This window comes from Equus asinus, chromosome 1 (genome assembly GCF_041296235.1).
Source record: "Equus asinus isolate D_3611 breed Donkey chromosome 1, EquAss-T2T_v2, whole genome shotgun sequence".
In the NCBI taxonomy this organism is placed as follows: domain Eukaryota; kingdom Metazoa; phylum Chordata; class Mammalia; order Perissodactyla; family Equidae; genus Equus; species Equus asinus.
The window spans coordinates 109,637,890-109,664,389 of NC_091790.1; the positions used below are offsets into that span (position 1 = coordinate 109,637,890).

At 42.9% G+C, this 26,500-nt stretch overlaps 1 long non-coding RNA gene across 1 annotated transcript in view; it reads right to left on the reverse strand.

Moving 5' to 3' along the window:
* LOC123285705 (uncharacterized) overlaps positions 1-26,500 on the reverse strand; it is a 106,929-nt gene that overhangs the window by 80,194 nt on the left and 235 nt on the right. Inside the window, exons 2-3 of the long non-coding RNA XR_011502041.1 lie at positions 26,012-26,463; positions 25,768-25,883 (exon numbers count right to left, since the gene is read on the reverse strand). This is a non-coding gene — a long non-coding RNA (uncharacterized lncRNA). The remainder of the gene's footprint in view (positions 1-25,767; positions 25,884-26,011; positions 26,464-26,500) is intronic.

The following is a 26,500-nucleotide window of genomic DNA, read 5'->3' on the forward strand; positions in this document are numbered from 1 at the left end:
TGCAGTCAAGACGGTGGCCAGGACAATAGTCTTCTTGGGACTCCACAGGGAAGAGCCACGCTCACACAGCTGTCCGCAGGTCTCAGAGGACCCACACAAGCTCGCTCATGTGGCCGTTGGCAGGCCCCGAGTTCTTGCTGGCTGTTGGTTGCAGACTTCAGTTTCTTGCCACCCGGGCCTCTCCACAGGGCCACTCCCAATGTGGCTTGATTGCCCCAGACGGAAGGCTCTCTGAGAGCACAAGCAAGCAGGGCAGAAGTCACAGTCCTTTTGCGACCTAATCTAGGAAATGACAGCCCATCACTTTTGCCATGTTCTTCTTGTTAGAAGTCTCCAGGTCCAACCTACACTCAAGGGAAGAGGATTACACAGGCTGTGAAGACCAGGAGGCAAGGATCATAGGAGCCATTTTAGAGACTGCCCAGTACAACCCCATCTGAGCCCCTGGAGTCAGCCATACCTGAAGCCAGTCCTCCTTGGTATTTTCAGTTATAAGAAATAATACAATCTCTCTTTGCTGAAATCAGTTCAAACTGGATTTCTGTCCTGCCTTGTGCAGCCCAAGCGTCCTTCACTAATACATTAATACACACACTGAAAGCAACGCCACCATCAATAAAACCAGAGGGGCAAGATGAGGTCTTCAGAACAAGCTTTCCCTGGAGTAGATGCATCAGCCAACTAGAATTTTTAAACGTCCTGTATGATCCTTGGTGATATTTTTGGATCTGTTCTGCCTGGATTTATTCTGGCATTCTGAGATTTTTCTCAGCTAATTTAGCATGCTTGTGTCAGTGTGAAAGCATGCCAAACTCAGAATTCTTCTGCCAAAAATGACAGTGAATAGAATTAGACCATCAGGAGTGCAATTAGTCTGACATGCTATTAACACTCCAACCATGAACACAGACGGGAAAGCTTGGGGGAAAAACGGAAAGTTAAAACAAAAATAAGTTCAGCTCAGTTAATGGCGAAAACAATAAAATAAAATTACTACCCAAAATCTGATTTTTTTTTTTTTGGTTTGCAATGCCAATTAAATGAAAATAATATCTGTATACAAATGATGTGAAAATCTGACAGTCACTTGGCAGAGAAATCGGGTTTCTCTGGCTAATAAACTCTTCTGTGGACAATAGGGAGATGGGAAAATTTGTCCTTCTGCACCCATCCTTAAATGTATTCTGTGTCGCACTAATCGTGGTAGACAATGTCACCTGCCTCCCAGACACTCAACCATGAGGGGAAAAAACCAGATAAGTTGGCTTGCTTTAGAAAATATACAATCTGTGTCATATTGCTTAAAATGTGTTATTTTTAAGGAAAATTTTCAGTAATTACGTTGCTAATAGAACATTCTCACATGCTCAGTGGTGTTTCACTTTCCTCTAAATCAGATGTGCTCAGTCTTGAGTGGGCCTCCAAGTTGTCTGGGGGGCTGGTTAAAACACGGGTGGCCGGGCCCCGCCCCTGGAGTTTCTCATTCAAGTGGGTCTGGGGTGAGGGCCTCGAATGGGCATTTCTGACAGTTCCCACATGCTGCTGCTGCTCGGTGGGACCACACTGAGAACCAGCCTCCGAAGTCTGAACAGACTCTCTCCTCTCACAGCTGCTCTCAGCCCCCCTGCTCAGTCCTGCAGCCTCCAGAACGCTCCCCTCTCTGGGGCATCGCTCCTTCTCCACTCGCCACCCTTCCTTTCTGCTTCTGCCATTTCTCCTAGCCTCCAGGAAAGGCACCCAGTGCATGCTGCCAACTTTCCCTGAGAATTTCAGATTTCCCAGACCCTGAAGGATTTCTGGTTTCCCTTTAAAAAGTGGAGGGTGTGGCTGCCTCCTGACTTCTCGCTTAACAAGTAACAAAATTAGAACTACAATATTTACACAGCTTAAATATTAGCACCAGAGTAGAATTTTAACTGTTTATATAGCCTAAGAGAATTCTATTGCCTAAATGATATTGCATTAATTCAATTATGTGCAATATTTTTTAGCATGCTGAACAATTCTTTGGAAAAAGAGAAGTGGAAAAAATTCCAACAAACTAGATTTTAGTGCCATTCAGGGACAATGATTTCTTACACTAAATCTTTTTCATCTTTGTGCAAACAATTTGTGTTTCAACAGAGCCTGGGCATGTCGTCAGACTTCAAGGGGAAAATATATTGAAAACAGACGAAATTGTTTATTTTGTTAGTTGCACAACAAAGCAATGCCATCCAATTTTACATCTGTCAGTCTAAGGAAATTTGAAGTTGTCATCAACTGTAACCGAACAGAAAAGAAAAATGTTGAAAGAAATTCTACATTTCTTTGCCTTTATTAACCAAACTGCTAGAGCAGAATTTTCAGAACTACCCAGAATGGAAGACTCCAGATGGGGGTTGAAATGGGTTTCCAATGAAAATACTGCAGTATTTGTTCTGATCTCCATTTGAAACGGAATTGATCTGTTGGATTTTTGGTTTGTTTTGTTTTCATGTCTCCTCATCTTAGGACTACCCTTCTACGATGAACAGTTAAATGGGATGACTAAAATTCACTCTGCAGAAACTGCTGTATTTTCCACTCCGTACACAGCACTTCATACACGGATGAGCGTTCCGACACAGTGTGTAACCTGAGCCTCACTAGCAAGCACGCATTATTCATTCACTCAGACATTTATTAAGCACCCGCTAGGTGCTGGGCATGCAAACTTGCATAGTACATGGCCCCCGCCTCAGGAAGTCCACAGTGTAGCGAAAGAGCCACAAATGGACGGTTACCAAGGTCCAGGCTGAAGACCTAGACTCGGGCGCCAGAGCACGTGGGTATCGCATCGTCAGGGGAGTGGATGCTGTCCCTCAGGGCTGTGGGTAGACTGAGAAGTTGGGAAAGGATGGAACCTGGAGGAAGGCCCACACTTAGGGAGAGGGGAACAATAGAGGGGTGGGAGGGGAACTCAGGGCATGGGGGCGGGCAGGGTTATGTCATGGAAGCCAAAGGAGTCACGTCCAGGAGGGAAAATGCTCCACAGTGTAAAACGCAGAGGGGAGGCCCGGTGAGATAGTGACTGAGAGACTCACTGGGATTCTGAGTCTGCTGATGGCCTCAGCAGAGGTGGGGTCAGTAGAGAGGGGGGCAACAGCAGCTCGAGGCCTGAGTTGAGGAGCAGATGTAAGATGATTTAAAGGCAAGGAGGAGGAATTCTTCCCATGCTAAAGAGATGATGATAAAAAGATTTCCAGCTTGAGCAAGTCTTCCTCCCTAATAGGGGAGGACAGCGGAGTAGTTACCAAGAATCTAATGAATCTGAAGCTTCAGGCTGCTCACCTCCAGAGACCCCTGCCAGGCCCTGGGAGGGGCCTTAGTAATGGGTTTAAACGGTCGCATATTTTCGTAAAATTTGCAGCAGTAAGATATTTGAGCTGCAATTGGTTAAGACCGTATCTCTTTCTACTCTCACTTCCCCTCCTTCCTGTTTCTCCTCCTGCCAGTTATGCTGGAGTGGACACAGGCTTTTGGGGGATCCAACCAATGAGAAGTTGGGGATATATTTGCTTTGAGCTTAGTGGGATATGCTTATGTGGTTTATGGTACTCAATACAGAGCTGAGGAGCTGTGAGCTGTCCCAGTGTAAGAACGTCTTCCAGGAATGTTCCTACCGTCTGCTGTGACTACTTCCCCAGGGTCATGACCTTGGGGCACAGTCGGAGGGGTTTTTTACCTTATGAGCATAGCTTAGGTTGCCCAGGTCTGGCAGTATGTGAGCACTTAGGGAGAAAATACTACCAACAATGAATTGTGAAGCTGAAAGTAACTTTTCTAAACTCATGTAGGAAAAAAACAAAACAAAACAAGAAATTTGGATCAAACATGCTAAAAGGAAAGACGTATTTATCTATCTGTCTTAGTCCATTCAGGCTGCTATTACAAAAATACCATCGACTGGGGGGCTTAAACAACAAACATTTATTTCTCACAGTTCTGGAAGCTGAGAAGTCCAAGATCAAGGCACGGGCAGATCCAGTGTCTGGTGAGAGCCCGCTTCCTGGTACACAGCCTGGCATCTTCTCACAGGGCCCTCACATGATGGAAGGGCAAGGGAGCTCCCTGGGGTCTCTCCTGTAAGGGCACGAATCCCATTCACGAGGGCTCTGCCCTCAGGACTTAACCACCTCCCAAAGGCCCACCTCCTAATACCATCACATTAGGGATGAGGGTTCAACATTTGAATTTTGGGGGGACACAAACATTCCATCCATAACACCCTCCTTCTGTCATCTGTTACAAAATGATACTATAGATCTTTTATACGTGAAGATGAGCCCAAAGAGTACGCAGCCAGAAATAGACAAAAAAAGTATTGTAGAGGTATGTTGGGTAGTGAATAAATGTATTTATTTTTGCTGGATTTTTGTAACACTTCTGGTATTTGTTAGCTTAAAATTTTTTTAATTTGTGATTTCATTCCTCATTCTGATGTTCACTTTCATATCTAATTTTTATGCCTAATTTTGTGTTCTTTTCCTTAACGAGCTTGCGTGGGTGTGCACGTGCACACACATACAATTGTATAAAATTCATGCCCCACAAAACCTGGATATGCCCCATGGTGTTAGCCTTCACAGGAGGGACCTTGAGAGAAGGAAGAGAAGGGAGTGTCCAGCATGTCGTGGGATCGACTCCCTCTCTTTCCTTTCCCCCGTCTCCCAAATGGACAGATTGGAACTCACGAGAAGGTTCTGGCCTTCTTGGAAGTGTTCCAAGCACGGAGCTCCTAGGGGGAGCTTGCATGCCTTCGGGTATGGCACGAGGAAGTGGCCTCCACAGTGGCACTGGTCACCAGCAGATGTCCAGTCCCTCCAGGGCCGAGGGCCAGGGGAGCCAGCCAGGGTCAGAGATGCCCGTAAGAAGTAACAGCTGGTGCCTGTGCCACAGCAGGTGTTAAATCGAGTAGCATTTTGGAGACTCTCCTTGGAAGCTGAAGGACCCATGGGTGCAGGCAGACACACCTGTGAGGTCTGGCCAGATCTGACTGACTGGGTGGAGGCAGGTGACTGACTGTCGCCTGGGCACTGTGCCCCTGCGCTTACGTATTTATTTACACAATCCTCGGCTCTCTACCCTACAAGGACGTAAGCTCCTTAAGGTCAGCAACTTCGGCCATCAGTTGTGACATTTGTGTAAAAACAGACAATTATAAACTTCAGAACCTTGGTTCAGCCCTGGCGAGGATTCCAGTTGAAATTGGAGGCTACACGTTCCAAAATTGGTTAAAGAACTTTAAGAAAATGAAAAGACTACTACCGCAAATGCTTCTAGAATACCGAGCCCAGAGCTAATCTTGAAGATATCAAAAATATAACTCTTAGCCAAGTTGGAGTGAAGGCCTTTTCAAGCCAAATCATAAAATTGGGTCCTTTGCCGCAAGTATTCTTGTGAAATTCCGTTTTAGCTGCAACGATTTGCTGTTACGTAGCCCTTAACCTAGAGACCACTGTGATGCTGGCTGTACTCCTCTCTGTGGAAAACTGAATTTACGCATTGTCCACTTGTTATGGAAAATTGGATTTACTGTAAATCTTGTATGTTTTCTCCTATTAGCTAGGACTTCTCCGATCTCATTACAATTAACTAAGCCAGCACTAGGAAAAGTGGCTTGGATTTGCTTGGGATTAGAAAGGGCACCACAAACTTTTCCTCTTCACCTAAATCATGTAAGTTGGTTTTTTGTGTGTTTTGTTTTGAACAATGATAACAGCAGAATTGTGTCAGATGCAGGCCATTTTCTTCCAGCTGGATCCCTGTATCTAGAAAAGTGTGAGGTACCTGGTAGGTGTTCAGCAACTGTTTCTTGACTCTTTCATTAACTCCTAATTAAAACTGTGAGGAGAAGTATCTGTTAGAATGTGGGCCAACTGGAGGTCAAAACCTTAGATCTTTCCTTGGGTTCTCTGAAGTAATTTTCATTAACTGGCTTCCAATATTTAATTTAAAGGACTGTACATTCTTTAACCACGTCAGTCAGCATTATGAAGGAGACTGCATCCAGTCAGAGATGAAATGCAGTCATTAACCACATCCTTCAAAGCTGTTGGTCCTGCCAACTGCTTCCAGCATTCAGAGAGGGTTAACCCTGTCTTCCAGCTGAAGCAGTAAATCAGACGGCCACTAGAGGGCAACAAAGGGCCAGGAATTTACTGCAGCACCAAGAAAGTCTAGAGAAGGGGCAGGCATGACCTAATTCCTCTGTAGGCCCAGTTTGCATGAGCCAAAGGGCAGAGCTGAGAACATTATTCCAAAGAACAGATGAAGACAAAACTGGGGAATTAAAAAAGTTTAATCCAAAGCAGCAAAGAGAGTAGATAAAGTAGGAAACACTTAAAAGGCATGGATGCGGGACTCAGAGAGAAATAGTGTTACTGGAAATGTTCAACGTAGGGTTGAAAACATCAAGGACCATGGAGAATATGCAAAACCAAGGTCATAAATCACTGGAAATTCAAAGTTCTGAGTACAGACAGCAGAGGGCACATGGTCCAGTAAAGCCGGCCGCCCCTCTCGGCCTGAGCAAAGAACAGACCCGCATGGCCTGCAGTGACTCCACGTTCCTGAGCTGTGTCCTGTGGTCAACAAAACCCACTGAGGCAATTGGGATTCCTCTAACTGCCCGCATTGCCCATCATGCTAGAAGGCGGTAGCCGCCTACTGCATGATCTCAATCTCCGTACATCTTACTTTCCTCATCTGTTAGATGGAGATAATGACAGTCCAAGGACTTGCACTTCATAGGAAGGATTCAGCGGAGACCTCTCATTATGGGAGACTCAGTCATTTAAGGTTGATCCAGACAAAGAATATGAAGCGTTTCTGTTGTCAAGTAGGCCCAGTTTACAATGCGCTCAACCAGCCAACCTTAACGTTACAAGAGTCTTGACAAAATTTGGTTGGGGGGTGGGTGGAGATGTAGATATTTGCTTTATTTCAAATTTTTCATACAAACTGAGACTTTACTAATATTTTTATTACCCTACATTGTTTCCATTAAATTTTAGTTAAATAAGCATTATTTAAATTAATTGGGTCTTGGGCACAAAGGACCTAGAGTAGACCTTGATAAATATTTTTATCTGTCAGCTGTTGCTGTGTGACAAAGCACCCAAAATTCAGTGGCTTAAAACAATGGCCATTTGTTAATTCTCACTTATCAGCCAGTCAGCAGGGGAGCTGGCTGACCTGAGCAGGCCTGGCTGGGCAGTCTGCTGGCCTCCTCTGGACTCACTCGTGCATCTGTAGCCAGCTAGGGATGGAATCATCTAGGTGGAATTTAGCTCAGCTCCCCCCATCTTTTCATCGTCCTCCTAGGATTAGCAAGCCAGTCTGGGCATGTCTCTTTCATAGAAGTCACAGAAGTATAAGAAAGCAAGTGGAAACACACAAAACTCTCGGGGCCCAGGCTTGGAATGGAAGCACCATCACTTCTGCCTCATCCCATTGGCCGAACCAAATCATGTGGTCAAGTTCAGATTCAAGGATGGGACACAGAATCTGTGATCTGACATATACTACACGTCTTTACCTTTTTTAATTGCCTGTCTCCCACAAGTAGAGTGTGAGTGCTCCAAGAATAGAGATCCTGTCTGTCTTCTTCTCATTTAACTGGTGAGGGAACTAAGGTATGGACAGGTCACATAGGTATGAAGTGGTAGAGCCAGGATGTAAACTAAAACAATCTGGCTCTAAAGTCCGTGCCATTAATCACGACAGCCCTACACATCACTGTTACCTCTTCTAATACAAGAGGTGTAAGTAATCGGATGCTGTAGAAGATTCGAAATTCGACCTAAATGTTGTAATGCTTTTTTTCTGAAGCCAGAGTGTCTACAGAAAGCAAATCACTGTGTTTGTTACTGGATCAGATGGTAACACAGAAGGGAAGCATTAAGAAAACTGCATTCATCAGAAAGCCTGGAAGAGTCCATGAGACAACCCAGAAAGGTCATCTCGTCCATCCCTCTGCCTCCAAGCAGGGCTGCACCTCAGCCTTATTAGGAACACCACAGTCAGCTGTGATTTTTAGTCTTTAGGGTCTAGTCCCACAACCACCACTGGAAAAGCATGTCAGTGTCTCCCAATTCCATCAGCAAGTTTCTTACTGTTAGACCTAAGTTGTTCCATTTAATGCACTATGACTTGGACCAGCCCTTCTCTGTACCACTTAGATCGAGGGTAGCAAACTGGCAGACTGTGGGTGGAAACCAGCCTACACACATATTTTGTTGTGCCTGAACTGACAAAAATGTTTCGATAGTTGCCAACATTTAAAAATAGAGATAGTTATATTTAAAATCCAGCTCTGGTTGAAATAAGTTCCCTAAGAGGGTTTGCTTATAATCAGAATTATCTAGTCTTTCAAAGTTTGATGGAGGTCACCTATAAAACCTTCTGAACTTGGTGTTTTCTTTAAGAGACGATATTAACAACTGATTCAATTTAAGGATCATAAGACTACCCATTTTATATTTATTCCTGAGTCAATTTAAGTAAGTTACATTTTTCTATGAATGTACTCATTTAAACCAAGTCTTCAAATGTATTAACCAAAAGCTTGTTCACAATATCCTTTTATCATCATAGTGTCTGCAGCATCTGTAGTTGTATTTCCCTTTTTATTCCTATTATTGTTTATTTATATCTTCTCTTTTTTTGTATGGGATAACTTTAGCTGAAGTCAATTTTATTGCTATGAACCAATTCTTAGTTTTCTTTATCTTCTGTCTTGTATCTTTATTTGCTGTGCCAATAATTCTGCTCTTAATAAGATATCTAAATTGCAATTTTTCTTTGGATATGATGGGCTAGGTGTATTCTTAAATTTTTGAAGTTGGACTCTTAGCTCATTAATGTTGATCCTTTCTTTTCTGATATAAACATTTAGGCTATTTCTGTGTCATTTTAACTGCACCTCACAAGTTTTGAGACATAGTGTTTATTGCTCAGCTGTAAATAATTTTAAATTTACATTATGACTTTTTCTTTGACCCATGAGTTGTGGTGCATTTGGTAAGCTGGCATTTATCATCCTTGCCAAACCTCTTCCTGGCTGTCTTACGGTCATGCAGAGCCTGAAGGTCTAAAAGCCTCATATGTCAGACTCCCTTGCAGCTATAGTTCTGAATGTGAATTAAGTTCTCCCATTGGATGCACCTAGGCACGATTTGAAAGGTGAAACAGAAGTAAACATCATCAGGGCAGTCTTTAAAGAGGGCAGCATAGGAGGTTCTGGAGCTCCCCTCCTCCCAAGGACACCCCGAATGAACAGCTACACGTGGAGCAATTTCCCCTGAAGGAAACCCCGAAACTACCTGAGCAACTCCTACACATCAGGAAAAGAGAGAATATGCATATCGAAACTGGTAGGAAGACCAAGATACTCCCACCATAAGCCCCTCCCAAGTATAGTGCCATACAACTGGAGGGAATCCTCAACTCCCAGCTTCTCCTTGAGAAGTGATGAGCTTGGACCCCACATTTAGAGCCCCATTTTAAGACTCCCACCTGATGGACCAGCTCCCAAAACACTTAGCTCTGAAAGCCAACAGGGCTCACTTCTATGGGACCCACAAGACTACAGCAGGCAAAGAAGCAGTTATTAATGGGCATGAGCACTCACTGTGGCTATCCCCCAGGGCTCAGCGCAGAGGGAGCAGGCAGAGATGCCCATCTCCCAGTCTTTCCCTGAAAGGGGTCTGTTTGCATAGCTCCAAACTGCTGCCTGAGGGTCAGGCTTCTAGGTTAGCACACATCTAGGGGCTGCCTGTGATCCTTCCTAGAAGTCAGGGAGGCCTGCAGACACCTCCCCTGCCCTCTCCCTCTATCCCACTCCAGGTCACCAGTGTCTCCCAGGAAGGAGCTTCTACACACATATGGTGCCCCAGCTTTTGCACCTGCCACCTGAGGAAAGAGCCCCCAGATCACCTGGCTTTGACAGCCAATGGGACTTGCATTCAGGAGTCCCACAGGACTACAGCAAACAATAAGTTCTTAATGGGCTCAGGAGAACCTTGCCAAAGCTACATACCCAGGCCCAGTGCAGAGGGAGCAGGCAAAAACTCCCGCCTCCCAGCTTCTCCCTTGGAGGGCCTAATGACATATTTACTGCTGCCTGGGGGTCCAGCTTCCAACTGGCCTGCACCCAGGTGCTGACTGCAATCTTCCCTTTTGGGACACTGATGGGTCTCAGCACACCCTCAACTCCTAGGAGCCACTAAGAACAGAGAAGTCATCTTGGACAATCGCCAAGGTCTGAGAGACAACCAGGGCGCCAAGCTGATCGACAAGGTTCATCTCCTACATGAGACCTCTCCACCAAGACTGGGAGAGGTGGCTCTTTTAGCTAATGCACAGAAACCAACACAGAGAGTCCAGGAAAATAAAGAAAAAAGTAACATATTCCAAAGAAAAGAACAACATAAAACTCCTAAAACAGATGTTAATGAAACGGAGACAAGCAATAAGCAATTTTCCTGATAGATAGTTCAAAATAACAGTCATAAAGATGCTCCCTGAAGTCAGGAGAACAATGCATGACAAAGTGAAACTTCCAACAAAGAGATAGAAAATGTTTTTAAAGTATCAAACAGGAATCACAGAACTGAAGAACACAATAACTGAACTGAAAAAAATCAATAAAGAGGTGCAAGAGCAGACTAGATCAAACAGAAGAAAGGGTTGACAAACTTGAAGGCAAAGCAGTGGAATTCATCTAACGGGACACCATCAAGAGGACCAATATACATATTATAGGGGCCCTATAAGGAGAAGAAGGAGAGTAAGGGGCAGAAAGTTTATGCAGAGAAGTAATGGCTGAAATCTTCCCTTACCTGTGGAAAAAAAGATAGACATCCAGATCTGGGAAGCCCAAAATGTACCAATAAGATGAATTCAAGGATGCCTGCCCCCAGACACATTATAATTGAGTTGTTGGAAGTTCAAGACAAGGAGAAAATCTTAAAAGCAGCAAGAGAAAAACAAATTATAAGGTACAAGGGAACCCCCATAAAACTATCAGCAGACTCTGCAGCAGAAACTTTGCAGGCCAGGAGGGAGTGGGATGACATATTGAAAGTGCTGAAAGAAAAAATGCTAACCAAGAATGTTCTACCCAGCAACCTTGTCCTTCAGAATTGCTGAAGTAAAAGCTGAAGGAGTTCATCACCACCAGAGCAGCCTTACAAGAAATGGTAAAGGGAGTTCTTCAAGCTAAAACTAAAGGATGCTAATTAGTAACAGGAAAGTATAAAACTCACAGGTAAAGGTAAAAATATACTTAAGTTCAGAATACAGATGCCCCTCAACTTATGATGGAATTATGTCCCTATGAATTCATCATAAGTTGAAAATATTGGAAGCTGAAAATGCAGTTAATACACCTAACCTGCCAAACATCATAGCTTAGCATAGCCCTGCTCAGAATGTGCTCAGAACACTTACATTAGCCTACAGTTGGGCAAAATCGTGTAACACAAAGCCTATTTTATCATAAAGTATTGACTATCTCATATAATTTATTGAATACTGTACTAGAAGTGAAAAACAGAATGAGCTGTATGGGTACTCATCCAAAAAACGCTGGCAACACAGCACACCATAGAGTGTTGGTCGTTTACCCTTGTGATCGCATGGCTGACTGCGAGCTACAGCTCGCTGCTGCTGCCCAGCATCAAAAAAGAGTATCATACCGCACATCGCTAGCCCAGGAAAAGAATCAAATTCAAAGTATGGTACCTGCGGAATGCGTATTGTCTTCACACCATTATAAAGTCAAAAAGTCATAAGTCAAACCATCCTAAGTCAGGGACCATCCAGACTCTAATGTTGTAATGGTGGTGGGTAAATCACTTATAACTCTAGTATGAAGGTTAAAAGACAGAAATACTAAAAGCAACTGTAACTAAAATAATCTTTAATTGATACACAAAATAAAAAGATGTAAATTATTACATCAAAAACAAAATTTGGGGGTTAAGGAGAGAGTAACAATGTAGAGCTTTTGTATTCATTTGAAGTTAAGTTGTTATCATACTAAAATAGACTATTGTAAAATAACATGTTTTATGTAAAATTCATGGTAACTGCAAAGCAAAAACCTATAGTAGATACACAAAAGAGAAAGAGAAGGGAATCAAAGTGTACCACTACAGAAAATCGTCAAATCACAAAAGAAGAGAGCAGGAAAGGAACAGAGAAATTACAAAACAACCAGAACTCAATTAACAAAATGGCAATAGTAAGTCCACACCTATCAGTAATTACTTTAAATGTAAATAGACTAAATTCTCTAATCAAAAGACAGAGTAGCTGAATGGATTAAAAAAACAAGACCCAATTATATGCTGCCTACAAGAGACTCACTTCACCTTTAAGGACACACGTAGGCTGAGAGTGAAGGGATGGAAAAAGATACTCCATGCAAATGGAAACCAAAAGAAAGCAGGGGTAGCTATGTTTATATCAGACAAAATAGACTTTAAACCAAAGACTGTAATAAGAGACAAGAAGGTCATTATATAATGATAAACTGGATCAATTTGTCAAGAGGATACGACATTTGTAAATATTTGTGCATCCAACATGGAAGCACCTAAAGGTATAAAGCAAATATTAACAGATATGAAGGGAGAATTAGACAGCAATACACTAATAATAGGGGACTTGCATACCCCACTTTCAGCAATGGCTAGACCATCCAGACAGGAAATCAACAAATAAACATTGGACTTGAACCATACATTAAACCAGATGAACTTAGACATTTACAGAACATTCCATCCAACAGCAGCAGAATATACATTCTTCTCAAGTGCACATGGAATGTTCCATGCGTACCAGGATAGATCATATGTTAGGCCACAAAACAAGTCTTAACAAATTTAAGAAACTGAAATCATGTCAAACATCTTTTCCAACCATAATGGTATGAAACTAGAAATCAATTAAAGGAAGAAAACTGGAAAATTCACAAAGGTATAGAGATTAAACAATATGCTCCTGGATAGCCATTGGGTCAAAGAAGAAATCAAAAGAAAAAAAAAAAATGAGACAAGTGAAAATGGAAGTACAACATCCAAAACACATGGGACGCAGCAAAAGGAGTTCTGTGAGGGAATTTTATAAACACCTACATTAGGAAATAAGAAAGATCTCAAACAACGTAACTTTACACCTTAAGGAAGTAGAAAAATAAGAACAAACTAAATCCAAAGAGAGCAGAAGGAAGGAAATAACAAAGATCAGAGCACAAATAGATGAAAGAGACCAAAAAGACAATAGTAAAGATCAATGAAACTAAGAGCTGGTTTTTTGAAAGATAAAGAAAATTAACAAACCTTTAGTTAGGCTAACCAAGAAAAATACAGACAGGACTCAAATAAAATTATAAATGAAAGAGGAGCCATTACAACTGATACCACATAAACACAAAGAATCATAAGACACTGCTATGAACAATTACATGCCAAAAAATTTGGACAAACTAGAAGAAATGGATAATTCCTAGCAACATACAACCTACCAACACTGAATCATGAAGAAATGGAAAATCTGAACAGACTAGTTACTAGTAAGGAGATTCAATCAGTAATCAAAAAGCTCCCAACAAGCAAAAGTCCAGGACCAGATGGCTTCACTAGTGAATTCTACCAACTATTTAAAGAAGATATCAATACTGATCCTTCTCAAACTCCTCCAAAAAATAGAAAAGGAACGCTTCAAACTCATTAAACAAGGCCAGCATTACCCTGATACCAAAACCACACAGGGATGCTACAAGAAAAGCAAATTACAGGCCAACATCCCTTGTGAACATGGATGCAAAAATCTTCAGCAAAATATTAGCAAACCAAATTCAACAGTACCTTGAAAGATCTTATGCCAAGATCGAGTAGGATTCATTCCAGGGATGCAAGGATGGCTCAATATCCACAAGTCAATCACTTTAATATGCCCCATAAACAAAATGAAGTTATCCTTCATTGATCATTTCAATAGACGCAGAAAAATCATTTGAAAATTCAACATCTTCTCATAACAAAAACTCTCAACAAACTGAGAGGGAATGTACTCAATATAATGAAAGCCACATATGTAGGCTCACAGCTAATATTATACTCAATTGTGAAAAACTGAAAGCTTTTCCTCTAAGGTCAACAACAAGACAAGAATGCCCACTCTCACCACTTTTATTCAACATTGCACTGAAAGTCCTAGCCAGAGCAATTAGGCAAGAATAAGAAATAAAAGGCATCCAATTCAGAAAGGAAGAAGTAAAATGATCTCTATTTGCAGATGACATATTATATAAAGAAAATCCTAAGGACTCACCAAAAAACAGTTAGAAATAATAAACGAATTCAGCAAAGTTGCTCAATACAAAAACCAATATACAAAAATTAGTTGCCTTTCTATACACTAATGACAAACTAGTAGACAGAGAAATTACAAAAACAATCCCATTCACAACTGTATCAAGAAGAATAAAATACTCAGGAATAAATTTAACCAAGGAGGTGAAAGACCTTTACACTGAAAACTATAAGACACTGATGAAATAAATTGAGGAATTCACAATAGAAAGATGTTCCATGCTAATGGATTGGAAGAATTAATATTGTTAAAACATCCGTACTACCCAAAGCAATCTACAGATTCAATGCAATCCCTATGAAAATCCAAGGTAATTTTTCACAGAAATAGAACAAACAATCCTAAAATTTGTATGGAACCACAAAACACCCGAATAGCCAAAGCAATCCTGAAAAAGAAGAACAAAGCTAGAGTCACAGCACTTCCTGATTTCAAACTATGTTACAAAGCTATAGTAACCAAACAGTATGGTACTGGCATAAAAACAGACACATCAATCAATGGAACAGAAAAGAGAGCCCAGAAATAAACCAATATATATACATATATATTAATTGACAAAGGAGTCAAGAATATACAATGGGGAAAGGATTGTCTCTTCAATAATTGGTGCTGGGAAAACTGGACAGCCACATGTAAAAGAATGAAACTGGTCCACTATCATACAGCATGCTCAAAAATCAACTCGAAATGGATTAAAGACTTGAACATAAGACCTGAAACCATAAAACTCCTTGAAGAAAACATAGGGGAAACTCCTTGACGTTGGTTTTGGCAATGATTTTTTTAATTTGACACCAAAAAAGGCAACACAAGCAAAGAAGAAACAAGTAGGATTACATCAAACTAAAAGCTTCTGCACAGCAAAGGAAACCATCAACAAAATAAATAGGCAACCTGTAGAATAGGAGAAAATATTTGCCAATCATGTCTGATAAGGGGTTAATATGCAAAATATATAAGGAACTCATACAACTCAACAACTTATGAGCAAAAAAACAATCCTATTAAAAAATGGGCAGAGAAACTGAAGAGACATTTTTTTCGAAGGTGACATCAAAATGGCCAAGAGGTCCATGAAAAGATGTTCAACATCACTAATCACCAGGAAAATGTAAATCAAAACCACAATGAGGTATCACCCCACATCTGTTAGAATGGCTACCATCAAAAAGACTGGAGATGTGTTACCAAGGATGTGGAGAAAAGGGAACCCTTGTGCACTGTTGGTGAGAAAGTAAATTGGTGCAGCCACGATGGAAAACAGCATAGAGGCTCCCCAAGAAATTAAAAATAAAACTACCCTATGACACAGGAATCTCACTTCTGGGGGAATGTATCCAAAGGAGATGAAAACAGGATCTCGAAGAGGTGTCTGCACTCCCATGTTCATTGCAGCAGCATTCACAATAGCCCAGATTTGGAAACAACCTAAGCATCCATCGATGGATGAATGGATAAAGAAGATGTGGTGTATATATATATATATATATATATATATATATACACACACAATGGAATATTATTCAGTCATCAGAAAGAAGAAAATCTTGCCATTTGCAGCAATGTGGATGGAACTAAGGGCATTATGCTAAGTGAAATGAGTCAGAGAAACAAATACTGCATGAAATCACTTATATGTGGAGTGTAAAAAAAGCCAAACTCATAGAAACTGAGAGTAAAAGGATGGTTACCAGGGGCTGGCGGGTAGGTGAAATGGGGAGATGTTGATCAAAGAGTACAAACTTCCAGTTGTAAGACGAATAAATTCTGGAAATGTAATGTACAGGACGGTGATTATAGTTAACAATACTACATTGTATACTGGAAAGTTGCTGAGAGTGTAGATTTTAAATGTTCTCACCACGAGAAAGAAATGGTAATCATACGACAATGGAGGTGTTAGCTAACGATCTTGTGGTAATCATTTTGCAAAATGTAAGTATCAAATCAACAGGCTGTCACTTTAAATTTACATAATGTTATACATCAATGATATCTCAATAATTCTGGGGGAGAGATTACAAAACAAGAAGTAACCATCATCTTCCTCCTGACAGATAAGGTTGTGGAACATGTGGTTTCTCTTCAGCAGCATCCTGGTGCCTCGATAAAAAGATAGAGATTTTGAGTGTTGAGAGTTAGTTTTGAGGGCAGGAGCACGGAATTCGGGGTTCTCGTGTCCGGTCCCTGGCTTCATGGTGTAGGGAGACAGTTCTGACAGCAGCAGGGGCTGGTTCCTGATGCCTGGATTGCAGCCTGATGGTCTATTCTTCAATTCAGAATATCCCGGGCTGCCACAGACTACCATAGGGCCCCGCCAGCATCCCCTGGTTCCATCTCACTGCCTTGGCAGAGGTCAAGGCGGTCCCAATCAGGGCTTTTGTTCTGGAAACCACCTCTGGAAGCCCCACCTAAAGTTCACTTCTCCATCCCCTCCAACAATTTTGTAATCACCTAATTCCCAGTACTGAGTCCTTTTCTGCCTAAAATAGCTAGAGATTTTTTTTTTAAAGATTTTATTTTTCCTTTTTCTCCCCAAAGCCCCCCGGTACATAGTTGTGTATTCTTCGTTGTGGGTCCTTCTAGTTGTGGCATGTGGGATGCTGCCTCACCGTGGTTTGATGAGCAGTAAAAATAGCTAGAGATTTTTTGATTCCCTGAATGATACAGAGGGACTTTTAGTGTTTGCTATTTATATCTCACAATTGGATAGTTGTCAGAGAATATTCTGCATGATATCGAATCTTTGAAATTTGTAAAAGCTAGGCTTGTGATCCACCACGCGGGCAATTTATTAAATTCCTTATGTTCTAAAAAGAAAGATGGGTATTCTCCAGTTGTTCATATATGTTCTTTATGTAATGCTTGCTCATCGTGCTGTTCAAATCTCATGTCTTACTGATTTTTGCCTGCTTGATTCAAAACTTATAGAAAGTGATGTGTTAAAATCTTACACTGTAATGATGGGTTTGTCACTTTCTCCTGGTAGATTTATCATTTTAAGTATTGCAATGCTGTGTTATCAGGCACACAAAAGTTTAGAATTATAACAACTTCCCAGTGAAGTAGGTCTTTAACCATTATGCAATAACCAGCTTTTCTATCCTTTGACTCTGGACATTTTTGTGTCATTTAAAAGTATGGTTTTATTTATTTTTAATCCAGTCTGACATTCTTTGTCTTTTACCTAGATTATAGTCCATTTACTTCTCTCTCCCTGTTTTCTTTTAATGATTACCCCCAGAATTTTTAAGATGCATATTTTTAGAGACTAAAGTTAATCAATATCTAACCTCCCAAATAATACAAGAAGGATAGAATATTTTAACTCCAATCACACACTTATAACTTATAAACTATTTTTGTTCAGTATTTTGGTTCCTATTTTGATTTGGCTCAGCAAATACACACTTATTAACATCATTATTTTAAGGGGCCAACATTAGTTTATGTATATCCACAGATTTACCATTATCTTTGTTCATCATTCTTTTCTGCATGTCTGTAAACTTTCCTCTCTTCCTAAAGTTTATCCTTTAATTCGCTTCTGGTGAAGGTTTGTTGGCAAACTCTCAAATTCTGTTTCTCTGAAAATCTCTTTGTCCTAATACTTGAGAAATAATCTGTGAATATAGAATTATAGCTTGAAAGTTATTTTCTACTAGCAAATTGAAGCTATCATGCCACTGTCTTCTGGCTTCCATTTTTGCTGTTAAGAATCGGGCTTGGGACCAGCCATGACCGAGTGGTTAAGTTTGCACGCTCCACTTCAGTGGCCCAGGGTTTCACCAGTTCAGATCCTGGGCGCAGACCTAGCACCACTCGTCAAGCCATGCTGAGGAGGTGTCTCACACAGCACAACTAGAAGGACCTACAACTAGAATATACAACTATGTACTGGGGGGCTTTGGGGAGAAAGAAAACAAAAGATTGGCAACAGATGTTAGCTCAGGTGCCAATCTTTAAAAAAAATAAAGAATCGGGCTTCTCTAATTGCTATTCCTTTTTAATACAGCTATTTTTAAGATCTCCTCTTTATATTGGCATTCTATGGTTTGCTTATAATGTATCTGGGTGGATTTCTTTTTATCTATACTTGTGAATTTTTGAACTTCCTGAATATGAGGATTGGTTGCTTTCATCAGATTTGGGAAATTCTGAGCCCTTGTCTCTTTGAATGTTGCCTTGCTGACATTGATGGTGTCTCCTTCTAGAGCTCTGGCTGGCACCTGTTCGATCCTCTCTCTCCTCCAAGTCGTGTCACCTCTCTCTTTTCTTGTCTTTGTCCCTCTGATCTGCATTATGGCTAATTCCTTGAATTTATTTTCCAGTTTGCTATTTGTCTCTTCAGCATCATCTAAAATCTGATATTTAAACCATCTTTGGAATTTTTATTTTTAATTATTAATTTTTTATTGCCAGATATTCTATTTGCTTCTTTTTCAAATTTATTTGGACATTCCTTAAAATCTCTTTTCCAATCACATTTCCAATCTTCTTTTATTTAAACACATTAAATGTCTTTTATAGTTTGTATCTGGTAATTCCAACACCCAGCATCTTTAGGATCTGTCTCTGATATCTATTTTTTCAATTGGACTTCAGTCGCGTACTTCCTTCCTTTCCCCTTTTTGTTTTTAATTTTTGACCTTGAACCACTCACTTACTTAGAAGCAAAGAAATTCTCTATAGAAAATCTCTGAAGCTGCTGCTGAGGTTGCATTCCTCCAGAAAAGGTTTATGTTCGATTCTGCCATTTCCCTGGAGGCACTACCAACGGAGAACCACTCTAAATTTAATTGTGTTTGAGGGTTTTTTCTTAACCACACAGGGTACATAAATTTGGACCACAACTCAGAGCCAGCTTGTCATCACAAATTCTCAGGAGAGATTTTTTTATTCCCTTCCATCTGGTGCCAAGATTGAAACAGTCAGGTCTCCTTGTCGGCCCCTGCAGCACGTCAGGTTTATAGCCTGTTGGGTTCCCATCCTTCTGCAGAAGGGTCTCCTCGCATAAACTTCCCTTGGGCATGCCCTAGACTTATCCCCTACCCCTTGGGCTCCCTGCAACTATCGACAAGGAAGCTCAAAGTCTCCACACCTTAGCAGAAACCCTCTGTGCAGAAACCAGTTTTGTCATTCAATTACCTTACAAGATTCCTGCTTCCCTTTCATTTTTTTGACCTCTGCAGATTTATCTTAGGGAAGCTCGACAACACATTTTAAAAATATTTACCTAGTGTTTTGGTGTCTTACAACTAGAAAATCATTCAGAGTATCTAACCTGCTATATGAACAGAAACAGCTATCCCACCCCATGGAGAGGGGGTGACCAGGAGCATAAGGGGCCTTTGATTCTGGGTCCATAAGTCTCCAGTGCCAGAACAAGTGTGGTGTTTCTGGGGCCAGCTTGGGCTTTGCAAAGTCCTATGAGAGCTGACTGCTAAGGGGTCAGGCTTAGCATTTGAGTCTCCCAGGATTGGGAAGGATGTTAGCATTACCTTTCTGTAAAGAACCACGGTCATGGGAAAGCATCTCCTTAAAGATGTAGTCTAACTAATAAATGACATGGAAAAGAAAGGACGGTTTCAGAATATCGTTTCACAAGGCCCAACAAATTAGTGGATCTAGGCATTGATAACCACTGGCTGCTAACATCACACGTAAGAGGTTATGAGATAGAAGAAGCCTCTTGCCTAGCGTCTTGCCAAAGGGTTCAAACCCAAGTGTGATCCAGTCTCTGGATTCGGCTGGCAATCTGCAGGGAATACCGAGGGCAGAGGAACACAAGAGACAACACACACACACACACACACAATCACAAGATCCAAACCACAGTCAAGTGCCCGGGTCCTCAACCAACACATTTTAAGGAAGAGAAAGGGATGGAGGGAAGCTAAAGATTAAAAATGGCTTGAGGGACATATCAAATCATTTTTACTAGGGGGAGACACTGCTAGAATACAGTGGCTAGAATCACACACTTGGATGACCAGCAAGAAAGAAATGCAAGGAAGAAACTGCTGTATAAGAACACTGGTTTCTTGGGGCTAAGGGAGGCCGTCGGGTCTGGGTGCTGCCACGAGGTGACATTCACCTCATAATGATTCATTAAGCTGTACTTTTGTGTAGTTTTCTTAGCTGGTTTAAGTTTATAAAAAGATGAATAAGGTGGGGAAAATTATTCATATCTCAAGATATTATCTCAGTGCATGGTCTTTATTGGTTCAATCCCATATGAAACATTTGTTAGATTTCCAGATTCGTCCCTAGGAAACCCAAGGAAACTTTATACCATTCTTTTAGAAACATATGGGTACAGATATATATAGGTCTTTTATACTTGTGTGTGTGTGTATATATATATATATATATATATATATATATATGTACATAGAGTTAGAGTGACAGTAAGTGAATTCAGTTTATTAACCACGAACTTCAAATAATACCAAAACCTAGAATAAAGAGGAAAAGAAAGAATAAATTCCTGCCTGCCTTCTCCAGCTTCTTCCTGCCCCTCTGTATGTGCTCTAATCTCAGGACACCCTGGACCACTCCCGGATCCCAAACACGACCCATTGGAACACTCACGCTTCCTGCCGGCCACCTGCATTTGCTGCTTCCCCAAGCCCTCCCCTGATAATCTGGGCTCTCCTTCCTCTGAGCCCCATCACTGTCTGGTACTCTCTTCATGGGATTTATCTCGATCCGTCTTATTTTATAATTACTTCCCCTGCCCCTGGATGAGAGGATTATAAACTCGCTGCAAAGAGAAAAACCGTTCAGCACATTCTCTGTGTCCCTCTAAGGATGAGCAGGATATCTCGGGTAGTACAGCCTCAATAAGCATTTTTTTAAGTACAAGAAATTGGGCTTTTCTTTCTCAGTTGATCATTAAGTTCAGTTGACTGTCTTTATCAGTTGCTTATTTGACAGTCACGTTGCTCATTCTGTAATAGAGCATTGATTTTACTTAGTACTCAGTAATAAGTCACAAAAGTCTATAACTTGCTCATCAGCTTCTCTCTGTTGTAGACCAAAAAGAAGTACCAAGAACTGGCCAAGAGCCCTAGAAAGCTCTGAGGAGCGACTGTAGTGATGCTGGCAGCACATTCCAGCAGAGGGCCGAGGGAAGGGCGGGGACCTGCTGCGGGACTCCAGAAGGCATTTTCGAGCTGAATTAGGGGCAGTTGACCCAGGGAAATGTCCCATTTCAAGGCAGAAGGTTTCCAGAGTTAGAGAGAATTAAGCAAAGCTTCACAACCTCTTGGATCTCAAAGCCCTGATAAGGTCTGCACTTGTTCAGAGTTCAGACCGCTGCAGGGGAGGCAGCCAGAGGGGCTGCCAGAGACTCAGTTTCCTTTGATGGAACCTCCTGAAGAGACCTTCCTCCCACCTCAAAACCGGCCTCCTGTGAAACCACCTTCCTTTTGAACACGTTTCTTCCCAGGAAGTCCCTGAGGGGCAGCTCCCCACCGTTCTCTGAGAGCGGGGACAGTCTTTGGAGCAGCCTTATCTTTTCCCCTGTGGACTGTCCCCTCCTTACTTAATTCTGGTCAGCAGACTCTTTCTAGTTAAAGGCTGACCCACTCTGGTTTTAAGAGAGATTATACTCATTTCAGGCCCAGATAACATATATTAGCACAAATTTTATTCCGAATTTTAAGAAGGACATGTTTAAAAAGGGAATTCCACGACCCTTTTACTCCAAGCATTGGTCTTACAAGAAGCCCATCTCTGGCCACTGGGGGTCTCTGGGTCTCACTGCTCCAGGAGCTCCTCCCCACTAGAAGGGTGGAGGGTTCCCTCTAGAAACTGCAATGCCAACCATGTCAGCAACTTCAGTGACTGTCAGAAGAACGTCCCACTGTAGGAGGGCAGAGGGAAATATGGAGATGACGGACAAGGACTGTCTGCTCTTGTGCTCGCTTTCCATGGATCACCTGCACTGACAACTGTGCGCCACTGACAGTGCCAGCTGAGTGGTGGGGCTGCCACGCTGAGCCCTCAGGGGACTGGAGGAGACGCTGGCTGACCAACTGCTGACAAACCATCTTGTTGAGTAGACTGTTCCCGTGGGACTCTTTATGGCGCCTTTGGCTTTCCGATTTTTTCCATAAATCTGCCTTGATCCTGAAATCTCTGGAGCACTTATAAATGACGGACTTTGCTGAAAAAAGCAAGGCTTTAAACTGATACTGCTTGTTGCCTGCCCAGGGTCTGTTCTTTCTCCTTTTGTAACAGAAGTCTTGCGCAATGGGGCAGATTTTATATATATGTATAAATAAATAAAATCAACTGCATTCCAAGCCTCTTGTGCAGGTTGGGTGTTACCAAATACGAGGGCAACCTCGGTGAGGCCTCTTGGAAGGCGCCTTTCCCCTGTCCAGTTGCAGCTGAAATGAGGACACAGCGGCTGAAGATCCCATCGTGGTCCTGCGAGCTCAGTGCCAGGAGCCACCCACTGAGGGGCATGGGGCAGGAACAGGAGGGGCCTGTGCACTGATGACCTGTTGGGGCCACCATACCAGCCCTGGACTCCTCCCTCCTTTGGGTACTTAAGAAGATTAGGGATTTATTCTCTCAAGTCCTTGACATCGGCAACCCCCGTCAGGGGCAAGAGGCAACCATGACCAGCGCCAAACGAACAACGTCACTGCCGGACACCAAGGAAAATCAGACAGAAGAAAGATGCACCTCGCCTTTCCCCAATCCAGATACACATCTTCTGGCTTATTTTTTTCCCTCATTGCCATGGAAATAACCTTAGCCAGAACCTTTGAGCGAGGGGTCAGGGGGATCTTTTGGCCTTGCCCCCAAACGGGAGTGAACCTCACATCTTATCAGCTAGTCAGTGACCAACGTGTGGACGGGAACACATTACAGGCATGTAAGTAGATGACACTTACTACACGCATAATATGAGTGGAGCTTAATCATGAATGCTGACTTTAACAAGAATCCATGAATTCACCTCCCTCCCCACCCGCAACGAGTTAGTTTAAACGAGACATCCTGGTAATGTTCCTGCTCCTTTTAGTCTAATTACAAAAGTAACATAAAAACTCATTTAACCAGAAAAATCTGCAGATACATAATAAATACAGAAATAGAGGGAGATAAAAAGAACCAGTAATTCTACCCAGAGAGAATTCCTTTTAATGCCACTGAGATACCTCCCGGACCCTTTTAGATAGACATCTGTTGTTAGATGGCATCATGCTACAGGTGCAATCATGCACCTGTCATTGTATAATTGCACCGGTTTATAGTGCACGGCAAACATCTTTCCATTTCAGTGTAGCAAGGGCAGCCTCTGCTCTGTGCAGCTCCACCCAGGTCCTGGACCTCTGACTGTCCCTCCATAGCACCACTTCCCTCTCTGTTTCTAGAAGGGCTTTCGAGGTGGTAGTGCCCTCCAGAGGATGCCTTGAGGCCAGAACAGCCAAAGCTACTTCTCTGCACAGGTATCAACAGGCATGGCTTGGGACCGTGGCGGGCTGGCTGGCTGGCTGCCCCTGGGCATGCAGACCATTCTGACTCACACCAACGATCTCCTTAGGTTCCCCCACCCCAGCCCCTCAACTTTCCCAGGATCGCGTCTCTCCCCTCCTCCCCAGGCTTTCACCCCATCCAGTGCGCTCCAGAGGTTTCTCGCTCTCGAGCTGCTCTCCAGCATGTTAGAGGTGTGTGCTCCACTGGGCTTTCACTCTGGTTCCTTAGTAAACTCAACATAAACTGCACGCTTCTCCCCTCCATACACAGCAGCCCGAACCACCCACCTCTCCTTGAGGCCATGCATACACCCCCGACCTGAGCAAAGTGTGTAAGTACCCCACTACACCAACAAGTAGGAGAGGGCTGACTCAAAACTGCTGTTGAACAGTCTAGAAGGGGCCCCTGCTGTGCCTCTGACTCTCCATTTGTAATGTCTGTGACCTCGGAGACGTTGAGTTCAAAGGATCGGAGGAGTTGAGCACTTTAGGTAATTTTCAGTCAAGGACACAAACCACCTGCTTTCCCTCACGCTGCTGAGGGGCAGTGCTAACATTAGGACCAGCCTGCAGAGTCTGCAACAAGTAAAGCACCTCGGAAACGCAAAAGGCATGATGTTTTTGCCATTCTCCTGGGTGAGTCTCAAAGCCCTCGGAGGGGAGAATTCTTCTCAAGGATAATAATGGCTAACATGAACCACGTGCGTATTCCAGGCAGGTCCTTTTCATGTAGTATCTCATTTAATCCTCACACACACCCAGGATGTAGAGACTATTATCCCATTTTACTGATGAGGAAATTGAGGTGGGGGAGGTTAACTAACTTGCCTGGGGTCACACGGCTAGTAGGTAGTATACCCAGGATTGAACCCCAAAACCTGACTCCTGAGCTCATTCTCTCTCCAGGGTGCAGCCCCCAGAAGGGGCCTCAAAACAGCCTCTTAGTCAGTCGCCCACTTCTAAAGACCAAGTGATTTGTCTTAAGAAGGCCACCCACTATTTCAGATTCACACACACACACACACACAAAGCACGCCAACAGAAAAGCTACATTTGCAAAGATTGGCATCACTGGATGCCGGTGAGAATGTGGAGCACAGAGACCACTCACCACAGCTATGGGAGCATAAATCAGTGGAATCACTTGGGCATCATCTAGTCAAGTCGAAGGAACGTACCCCACGCCCCGGCAGTTCTAACCCAACATATCTACTCTGCTTAAATGTGGGTACACGGAGGCATCGAGGAGAACGCAGATGTCTTCATAGGATCCCCTCACTGGTAACAAGCAAATGTCCACAATCAAGTGAATTTGTAAAAACGGGTTGATTATTCACACAGTACGATGCTATACGCTGAATTAACGACAGCCGTGTGCAATGTGACCGCGTCTCGCAAACATCACGCTGGTCAAAACCAACATAAAGAACGAAAGCCAGACGTAAAGAACACACACCGGATGGATGCACTTCTAAAAAATTTCAACAACAGGGAAAAATCAAACAACAGTGTCCATGGATGTATATTTAAGTAGTAAAATTTTAAAGAAAAGCAAAGAAGTGAATGAGCATAAAAGGAGGCCCAGCGATCACCTTTGAAAAGGGGAACCGCAGCCCAGAAGGGATGCGCGCGAGGGCTCCGGGGGGCGCGCAGCTGGTGATCTCCTGAACTGAGAAGGCGTTTACTTCATACGAGACAAAAATTAAGCTGTACCTTATGTTTCATATACTTTTCTATATGGTTGTTTCAGTTCACAATAAAGAGAATTAAAGTAAACGTCAAAAGCTATCTGCAGAAAAAATAAAAATCTGGCCGAAAATCCCTCCGTGCTATGGGCGGGCCTCCTTTCCGCCATGCTTACCTGGAGAAGACAGTCTTGGAAATGACACAGCAGGTGTCTGAGGCTCTTCCCGGGGACACTGCGATTTTCAAAGGCCTCGCTGCAGAGGGATTGGCCGCGTGTCATCAGACTTTGAGCTGTGGTGTGCGTGAAATAACTTCAGCTACTTATTTCCTTTTGGAACTGTGCCTATCCCACCAGAGGGGTGCTCCTTTGTCCCCCAGCCTGCAACTGCGAGGGAGGTGGAAATCTGTGCTTCTGATACCTGGGTCCTGGGGCCCACGGCACAGCAGGAGGACATCACGACAGTTGTGGGCATGGGGGAGTCAGAGTGTGGTGGTCCTGCCTTGACAGTGGGCCTTGGGGGGCAGAGTGACTGGCTCAGGGGCACAGAACGAGATAACAGGTTTGCACCTCGAACCCAGGCCAGACGCATCGCCCCGTGCTCCTCGGGGCGGGGGGGGAAAGCGTCTCTCCCGGTTCTGTTCTCTTGGAGCTTTTCCTCTAGTTTTCATTCATCAGTCAGGGATTTCCATCAGCTGGAACAGAAACCGACGGCACAGGGCGTGGCTTTCATTTTCTCTCCTCTAACAGCGCATCTCCAGGTAAGTGGCTGCTGGTGTTGTCTCAGTGATTGGAGGGCGGGGGGTTGGGCACGAGACTTCTGCTCTTCTCCTGGTGGCCCCAAACCAGAGCCAGCATCAGGACATGTGGCACCTTATGAAAAGTACAAAAAGGTGCCCTTCTGAGCAGG